This window comes from Ipomoea triloba, chromosome 12, assembly GCF_003576645.1.
Source record: "Ipomoea triloba cultivar NCNSP0323 chromosome 12, ASM357664v1".
NCBI lineage: Eukaryota > Viridiplantae > Streptophyta > Magnoliopsida > Solanales > Convolvulaceae > Ipomoea > Ipomoea triloba.
Genome location: NC_044927.1, coordinates 13,754,042 through 13,761,104, shown reverse-complemented (window position 1 = coordinate 13,761,104; position 7,063 = coordinate 13,754,042).

Sequence of the window (7,063 nt, the reverse complement as noted above, 5' to 3'; positions counted from 1 at the left end):
AGTTTGGACATACTTGGGTCAATGCCCATACTCGAAAGTTAATTCCCCTTTCAACCCATTTCAAAAATTCTCCTTTTCTTTTCAAAACATTTGAATGATCCACTAACATCATGTCACTAAGGTAATTCAAGTGTAACTACTCTACACTTTCAACTCCACATTTATCACATAAGTCTTACATTTAACACATACATCTCAATGCATATAACATATACATTTCCCAATTTCAACATATGCATAACACATAACAACATTTATTCTTTACGAACACGTACTACCCAACTACATAGTGTTGTTCTTCTTACTACCCACATATGTAATTATGGGTTACACATACCATAGACTATACACAAAATGTGACATTTTATTAATACATACATACTCATATATGTACTCATAAATATACGGCCCTTATGTATATACATAACTCATACGTATAATTTGTATATAAATATATATATATATACGCCTATTATTCTACGCGTATATACATACTTTATATATGTATATATAACTAATACTTATATTAAGTACATATATATATACTATACTCACACACCCACTTTAATATGTATATATATATATTCTTATACAGTAGGCTATACACACACACCTCACGTGAAACATATATATATATACTCACACCATTAGCTACACACACACACTCTTCACGAAATTAAGTATATGTACATACCCATACACTTTTTATATATAATTATATATATATAACATGAAACACATATATATACACCCATATTTTTTTATACTACCTTACATGTATATATACTACATATATTTTATAATACACTTAGTATACTTAAATTGGATATTTTGAGCACATTGACAACCACCTCATACCCACAATATTTTGTACACACATATATCATGAATAATATCATTATATATATTTACACATGCATAATGTACACAAAAGTTCCATCTAGCACTCAAAATAATTTCAACCAAATCATCAATTACCTAGTTTCAAACAACCTCAACCAAATAAAGGGATTCCTTACCTCAAATGGGTTCCAAACCTTGTAGGAGATCCTTGTAGATGTTTTCCCCCAATTCACCCTAAAACCCTAGAATTCCATCAACCACATAACACATGATTTTAAGAAATTTTAACTTAGATTCATGTTCTAGGATGCAAAATAAAGCTATTTACCGAATAAAATTGGAGTTTTACCGAATATCTTGGAGGTTTGTGTGGAGATCTTGGCTATGGAAGTTGGAGCTTTGAAGAAGATGATGACAATTTCACTCTCTCTCTCTCTTTGAGTATTTCGGCCACACTAGGGGGAAAGAAGAAGGAAAATTGGGTTTTTATGGTCTTGGTCAATGGTTGACTAGTCCACTCCTTTTAGGATAAGATCTCACTTAATTTGGAATAAAATAATCCAAAATATCTTAACTTAGACTGCTTGGGATTAAATCAGATGAATTCTTGGTAGAAACTAATTCAATTCAAATAATTCTCGAACCCAAAAATTTATTCCAGTCTAGAACTCAAAATTGGGCTAGGTTCGGTACANATATGTAATTATGGGTTACACATACCATAGACTATACACAAAATGTGACATTTTATTAATACATACATACTCATATATGTACTCATAAATATACGGCCCTTATGTATATACATAACTCATACGTATAATTTGTATATAAATATATATATATATACGCATATTATTCTACGCGTATATACATACTTTATATATGTATATATAACTAATACTTATATTAAGTACATATATATATACTATACTCACACACCCACTTTAATATGTATATATATATATTCTTATACAATAGGCTATACACACACACCTCACGTGAAACATATATATATATACTCACACCATTAGCTACACACACACACTCTTCACGAAATTAAGTATATGTACATACCCATACACTTTTTATATATAATTATATATATATAACATGAAACACAAATATATACACCCATATTTTTTTATACTACCTTACATGTATATATACTACATATATTTTATAATACACTTAGTATACTTAAATTGGATATTTTGAGCACATTGACAACCACCTCATACCCACAATATTTTGTACACACATATATCATGAATAATATCATTATATATATTTACACATGCATAATGTACACAAAAGTTCCATCTAGCACTCAAAATAATTTCAACCAAATCATCAATTACCTAGTTTCAAACAACCTCAACCAAATAAAGGGATTCCTTACCTCAAATGGGTTCCAAACCTTGTAGGAGATCCTTGTAGATGTTTTCCCCCAATTCACCCTAAAACCCTAGAATTCCATCAACCACATAACACATGATTTTAAGAAATTTTAACTTAGATTCATGTTCTAGGATGCAAAATAAAGCTATTTACCGAATAAAATTGGAGTTTTACCGAATATCTTGGAGGTTTGTGTGGAGATCTTGGCTATGGAAGTTGGAGCTTTGAAGAAGATGATGACAATTTCACTCTCTCTCTCTCTTTGAGTATTTCGGCCACACTAGGGGGAAAGAAGAAGGAAAATTGGGTTTTTATGGTCTTGGTCAATGGTTGACTAGTCCACTCCTTTTAGGATAAGATCTCACCTAATTTGGAATAAAATAATCCAAAATATCTTAACTTAGACTGCTTGGGATTAAATCAGATGAATTCTTGGTAGAAACTAATTCAATTCAAATAATTCTCGAACCCAAAAATTTATTCCAGTCTAGAACTCAAAATTGGGCTAGGTTCGGTACATCGCGAAATTTCGCGAGGTACGATCGCAAATAAATTTTGGCTGCTATGGGCTAATCTAATTAAATAGGAAATTCCAGAATAATAGTATGGTGTCTAAAAATCCATTTCCTAGGACAAACGGGTCCGAATACTAGTTCCTAAAATTTTTACGGTTCGTGACCGGGACGTACGATCGCAGCTTATTACTAACTGTCCTTACTTATAATAATTCTTTTGAGGCATCGGGAGATCATCTCATGAATGTTATAGCCTAAAGAAATGTTTTTCGAACCTTAATTTTACTCGAATAGGTGAGGGGTTACAGTCTACCCTCCTTAAGAAAAGTTTCGTCCCCGAAACTTTCTCAGTAGACCGCTACCTACTTTCATGCACACATATGGCAATTAGCACATAGAACATTGCACATCAAGTATCTTAGACACATAATAAGTAGATTGACTCTTACTTACTTGAGTTAAACAACTCTGGATATCGTTCCATCATCGCGTCTTCCAATTCCCAGGTAGCTTCTTCTGGGCTATGGTTTGACCATTGAACTTTGATCATCCGGATCGACTTTCTCCTCGTGTCTCGGGTTTTAGAATCCAGGATTTGAATTGGTCTTTCTTCATATGTCAATGAGTCATCCATTGTAAGTCCCTCCGGTTCCAGTACATGAGACACATCAGGTACATATCGTTTCAATTGAGAGACATGAAACACATTATGTACTCTGTCCAGCTCGATTGGTAGAGCCAATCGGTATGCCAGCTTTCCCACTCTTTCTAAAATTTCATAGGGTCCTATAAATCGAGGGCTCAGTTTCCCTTTCTTTCCAAATCTTTTGACCCCTTTTGTGGGTGAGACTTTCAATAACACCTTCTCTCCCACCTGGTACTCTATGAATTGTCGCTTTAGATCAGCATAGGACTTTTGGCGATCTTGTGCGACTTTCATTCTCTCCTGAATCACTTTGATTGCTTCAATGGTTTCTTGTAAGTACTGAGGTCCAAGAGTAACAGCATCACTCTTATCGCTCCAGCATAGTGGACTTCGACACTTCTGTCCATATAATGCTTCGTAAGGAGCCATTCTTATAGTGGCATGATAGCTGTTATTGTATGAGAATTCAATTAGATCCAACTGCTCATCCCACGAGCCCTGAAAGTCGAGTGCACAACCTCTGAGCATATCTTCCAAGGTTTGGATTGTTCGTTCCGTCTGACCATCAGTGGCCGGATGAAAGGCAGTGCTCATCTTAAGCTGTGTACCCATGGCTGCCTGTAATGTTTCCCAAAATCTTGATAGGAACCGTGAATCTCGGTCGGAAATAATATCGCGTGCTATCCCGTGATACTTAACCACATACTTGATGTAGGCTCTTGCCATTTTCTCCATTGACCAAGTTTTGTTCATCGGAATAAATCTTGCTGTCTTGGTTAACCGATCAACAACAACCCATACTTGGTCATTTCCAGCTCTTGTTCTTGGCAATCCTCCCACAAAGTCCATGGAGATTGAATCCCACTTCCATTGAGGAACCTCCAATGGTTGTAGCAACCCTTTCGGCTTACTTCTCTCTGCCTTAACCTTTTGGCAATTCAAGCATTTAGCCACAAATTCCGCAATGTCCTTCTTCATGCCCATCCACCAGAAATTTTGCCTCAGATCCTTGTACAGTTTGTCTCCTCCTGGATGAACGGAATAAGGTGTGTTGTGACCTTCTTTCATCAATTGGTTCATTAATTCCTTACAACTAGCAGGTATGATCCATCTGCCTTTGAATCTCATGCTCCCGTCCGAGTGCAATTCAAATGGACCTTGTTTCCCATCCACCATTTTCTCTTTGATATTCCTTATCCAGTCATCCTCCCCTTGGGCTTGTTTGATCTCTTCAAAAAGTGCTGGAGTGACCGTTAGGTAATATAGCTTCATCTCTTGGTCTGTCTGGCCACGCATTGTTATTTCCAGATTGAGTTTCTGAAAATCCTTGCATAATTGTTCCGGTAATACCCAGAGAGCGTGATTTGGCTTTCGGCTCAAAGCGTCTGCTACCTTGTTTGCTTTACCCTCTTGGTATTGGATTTCCAGATCGTAGTCCTTGATTAACTCCAACCATCTCCTTTGTCTTAAGTTAAGATCCCTTTGAGTGAAGATGTATTTCAAACTCTGATGATCCGTAAAGATCTTGCAAGTGATTCCATAAAGATAATGTCGCCAGATTTTCAGGGCAAACACCACAGCTGCTAGTTCCAGATCGTGGGTTGGGTAGTTAGCCTCGTGTGGTTTTAGTTGACGAGACGCGTAAGCTATTACCTTTCCATGTTGCATCAAGACACATCCTAGTCCTTTGTGGGACGCATCTGTGTATAGCTCATAGCCTTCCGTTCCCACAGGTAAGGTTAACACTGGGGCAGTCGTTAACCTCCTCTTGAGTTCCTGAAACGCATGCTCGCATTCTCCACTCCAACTGTATTTGGTAGTCTTCTTGAGAAGATTGGTCAAAGGTCTTGCTATCTTCGAGAAATCCTGGACAAATCTCCTGTAATAACCTGCCAATCCCAAGAAACTTCGGACTTCTGTAACCGATTTGGGTGGTTCCCATTCCATTACAGCTCTTATCTTAGTTGGATCCACTGCTATTCCTTCCCTGGTGATTATGTGACCCAGGAATGCTACTTTCTCTTTCCAAAATTCGCATTTTGAAAGTTTTGCGTAAAGTTTCTTTTCCCTCAACATTTGTAACGTCGTTCTGAGATGCTCTTCGTGCTCTTCCGGTGTCTTAGAATAAACCAAAATGTCATCTATGAAGATAACAATGAACCTATCCAGGTATGGAAGGAAAATCCTGTTCATCAAGTCCATGAAAGTTCCTGGTGCGTTGGTCACTCCGAACGGCATAACTGTGAATTCGTAGTGCCCATACCTAGTCCGGAATGCGGTTTTGGAAATATCCTATTCCGCGACTCGCACTTGGTGATACCCTGACTGTAAATCAATTTTTGAAAACACGCCTGCTCCCCTCAGTTGATCAAACAGATCGTCGATCCTGGGCAATGGGTATCTGTTCTTCACTGTGACTCGATTGAGCTCCCTATAGTCAATGCACAGTCTTAGGCTTCCATCCTTTTTCCTCACAAACAGTACCGGTGCGCCCCAAGGTGACACACTTGGTCTAATAAATCCCTTCTCCAATAACTCTGCTAGTTGAGCCTTCAACTCTTCCATCTCCTTCGGTGCCATTCGATAAGGCGCCTTCGAGACNATAAGATCTCACTTAATTTGGAATAAAATAATCCAAAATATCTTAACTTAGACTGCTTGGGATTAAATCAGATGAATTCTTGGTAGAAACTAATTCAATTCAAATAATTCTCGAACCCAAAAATTTATTCCAGTCTAGAACTCAAAATTGGGCTAGGTTCGGTACACCGCGAAATTTCGCGATGTACGATCACAAATAAATTTTGGCTGCTATGGGCTAATCTAATTAAATAGGAAATTCAAGAATAATAGTATGATGCCTAAAAATCCATTTCCTAGGAAAAACGGGTCCGAATAGTAGTTCCTAAAATTTTTACGGTTCGTGACCGGGACGTACGATCGCAGCTTATTACTAACTGTCCTTACTTATAATAATTCTTTTGAGGCATCGGGAGATCATCTCATGAATGTTATAGCCTAAAGAAATGTTTTTCGAACCTTAATTTTACTCGAATAGGTGAGGGGTTACACTTGGTCCCCTACCAGTACCCTATGCCTGGCGGACCAATGCCGTACCCGTATCCGATGGACCCGACCATGCAATGGTGGCCAACTTCGCTGAGATTCTATCCGTAGCTGATAAACAATATTTCTATTGTTATTTTAATAATCTTTTTATAGTTATTTTGTAATAGTTAATTAATTTCATGTTTATTTTTATTTATTATTGTTATATTTTGCTTTAGTGATATTGTTTAATTTTGGGGTTGTTTTGTTATTAAATTAATTTTGTTATAAAAATTGTCAGCTGAATAAAGTATTGATTTCAGTTTATTATTATTATTATTATTATTATTATTATTATTAAACGGTAGAAACCGAACGACTCTAGGGTGTTTGTGGCTGAATGGGACAAGAAAGATGAGGAGAAGCGGTTGGACTCAAACAGTATAAAAAGAGGGTGATTCTGAAAGAAGAAATCATCAATTTTGTCCCGGACTAATTCCGGTGGCAGTGAGCAGAGACTCTCCGTTGGCGGCAGAAATTCCAATTCGTACGGCTGGGTGCAGTGGCGACGAACTCTGGCGTGTGATTCCTCTTTGGCGCAACAATTTTG